General features: G+C 59.7%; 1 protein-coding gene across 5 annotated transcripts in view; it reads left to right on the top strand.

Moving 5' to 3' along the window:
- Positions 1 to 2,853, top strand: part of LOC102380162 (chloride channel protein ClC-Kb) — a 22,495-nt gene that overhangs the window by 1,140 nt on the left and 18,502 nt on the right. For 4 of the 5 annotated variants that reach the window (XM_025203683.1, XM_025203685.1, XM_025203682.1 and 1 more), the window contains exon 1: positions 2,332 to 2,515. The exons of the other annotated variant lie outside the window; for it this stretch is intronic. The gene's annotated coding sequence lies outside the window, so the exon portion shown is untranslated. Of the gene's footprint in view, positions 1 to 2,331; positions 2,516 to 2,853 lie in introns of those variants that run through there. 5 annotated transcript variants of the gene reach the window in all.

Raw genomic sequence — 2,853 nt, forward strand, 5'->3', positions numbered from 1 at the left:
CTGAACCGCCCGGGCCTGTTGGCCGTCTGGAATGCACGTCCGCTGCGTGCCGGGAGCGATGAGCCAGGACTGCAGGCATTTCACGGCCAAGGCCAAGCGAGGAAGTGTGGGAACTGAGGCCGGGCTCTGGGCTCAGCTCCGAATAGCTGTAGAAGGGAGGGAGGGAGGGAGGCCGGGACATCTAAATGCGGATGCTGAGTAACTGCAGCGAGGGCCTGAGTCACAGCTTCTCGCTGCCTCTCGCCTCAATCAGGTGCAGCCAGAGCCCCGGCGCTGCCTCCTGCCTCCCTTCCTCTCCTGGGCACGCAGGCCTCGAGCAAACAGCTGCTTTGACCCGGGCCAGCCCCGTATCTGCCCTCAGGTCAGAGCAGAGAAGAAAGCCAGGGGCACTGAGGATGCAACTCAGCGCTTGCGGATCAATGCAAGTCCTCTCAAATGCTGCGGTCACCTCTAGGGTAGTAGTTCCTAAAAAGCCTCAGTGATTTTGGAGCCAAAATCTATTTAGGCACAAGGACTTGGGCTCCAAAGGCCAGATCTGCAAAGGTCCTTAGGAGAGTGAGGCACCTGCTTATGGGCTGTTGGTTGTAGCCATGCTGGTCTAAGGACATAAGCAGACAAGTTCTTTGGGTACATGGGATCTCTTTTATTAGACCAACTAAAAAGTTGGAAAAATTGCTCTTTGCAAGCTTTTGGGCATAAACAAACCTGCTTACGTGCTTTTGGAGATCCCGCTAGCGGCCGGTTTGCACAGTTAGATACACCCAGGCCCTGTGTCATCCTTGCAAGGGATGCAGGCTCCTAAGTCCTCTAACCCTGCAGGGTCCAGGGTGAAGGAGAGCTCTTAGGTCAGCCCGTTATGGATCCCTGCTGCAAACAGGTTTGGGTCCAAGCTTCTGGTTCAGACAGAGCTATCCCTGGCAGCTGAAACTAGGACAGCCATCAGACACTTAAAATTCAAACCAAACTGGCTGAAAGGTCCCCGGTGAGGGGAAGATGGGGCATTAGGACTAGCCCTGGTGTGAGGCTGACGGGTATGGCATCTGGGTTTCATTTCACTCCCAAGCCTAAAACAAAACCCACAGCCCCCGAACCCTCCTGGGTCCCAACGGAGAAGCAGGGGTGCCAGCGCCCTTGTGGGGTGAACCCGATCCCCTCTGGAGAGCCGTGTCCTCTCGCTGGCTGCCCGGGAGCGCAGGGTGCATCTCAGGAGCTGAGGAAGCGAAGGCATTCACGCTATGCTTGGCAGCCCCTATAAGCTGGCTGGGGGGCTGGATGGTTTCAGATCCATCCTCCAAGGCACTGGGGGGACTGTTGTGTAATAAGAGGGGACAAATGGCATGCAGTGTTGTGTATGTTATATTAGCCTAGTGCCCCGGAGCCCAGGGAGGTTGGGAGCCTTGTACAGACAGGACAGATTGGGGGATTGAGTCTGAGTCTGCATCCACCACCACGAATCAGGGCCAACCGCACCCAAGCCCACCCTGTTACCCCAGCATACTTGAGACGAGAGAGCATCTCCTGCACCCGGCAGGACACGGGATCCCAAAGCTCTGCCTAGCATGAGGCCGACAGCCCTGCTTCGTTCAGCCCCCGTGCGCTCCTGGTCTGCACCATGCACCAGCTGGCTCCAAGCGGTGCCTCTTCAAGGTGCAGTTCCCCGCACAGAGATCTCCGGGCACTGTCTGCACAGAAAGCAACTCCCGGCTGTGCTCAGGGGCAGGGGTACATGTAGAGCCAGAGTCCTGGTCTACCTGTCCTGGACCCGGGGCTGGACACGCGCATGACGTTGGCACAGATGGGGCAGCCAGCCAGCTTCACTCTCTCCTGGAGGTACAAGCCAGGTGTACGACCCTCCGCCCAGTCCTTTCTCTGTGCAATGACCTCAGGAGCGGGGGATTAGCTTTCATCTCATTGCTCAGGGGGTGGGGGAAACTGAGGCACAAGGAGGTTCAGACCAATACATTGAGAGAGAGACACTGATTCTGGGGGGTCGCAGGTTTTGGGAACCCAGCCTCAGACATGGGTCAAATCCTGCTCTACCCTTGTCCCCCACCCTGGCTCTTTTGCTGGCAGAGAGGTCAAGGGGCAAATGCCCCCCAGAGCCTGAACTGCCCCCGGCTCTGGCCCAGGCTCCACGGCTTGTCTTGCATCATTTGGGGCTGGAGCAGGGTCCAGGACGACGGTGCTAATTACACCAGAGGAAACCCCCCCAGGGCCAATTTGGGGGCAATGATCTGTAGGCTCCCGAGGCGTCTCCCTGGGCTCGTGCCAGGATGCGTGTGGCTGCAAGGAGCCCTGCCTTTCTGCTCCTGCCGACTCCAGCCAGGGCGGTTTTGGCTGACCTGTCAAGGGCGTTTTTAATGAGGACGGGAAGCCTTCGTTAGGGACGGGTGGGGTGGGGTGGGGTGGGGTGGAGGAGGAGCCCACTGGTGGGCTGGGACCTGGGCAGTGAGGCGAGGAGGTGGGGAGGGAGCTGTATCTGCGGAGGCAACAGCTCTTGGCGGGGAGCACCCAGGTGAGTCCTTGGATGCTCTGGGCAGGGGTGTCTGGCCTGGGAAGGGCGGGAGCGAGGCACTCGTCTGTGATGCCCCGGGGTTCAGCCAGCGGAGGGAGGGGTGGGCTGAGCAAGGCTCTGGGAAAGGCTCTCCGATACACCGCCACAGCCGTATCACGCTGAGTTCCCATCTGTGCCCCCGGGCCAGAGCGGCAGGGGATCAGAAACCTCCCCGGTGGTCCAGGCCCTAGGGCGGTTTGATCCCTGGCTCTGCCACGGATGCCCTGAGTGACCTTGGGCAAATCCCTCCACCACCCTGTCTCTTTTCCCTGTGGGTGACCTGGGGGGGGGGGGGGGGG

This window comes from Alligator sinensis, unplaced genomic scaffold (assembly GCF_000455745.1).
Source record: "Alligator sinensis unplaced genomic scaffold, ASM45574v1 scaffold512_1, whole genome shotgun sequence".
Classification (NCBI taxonomy): domain Eukaryota; kingdom Metazoa; phylum Chordata; order Crocodylia; family Alligatoridae; genus Alligator; species Alligator sinensis.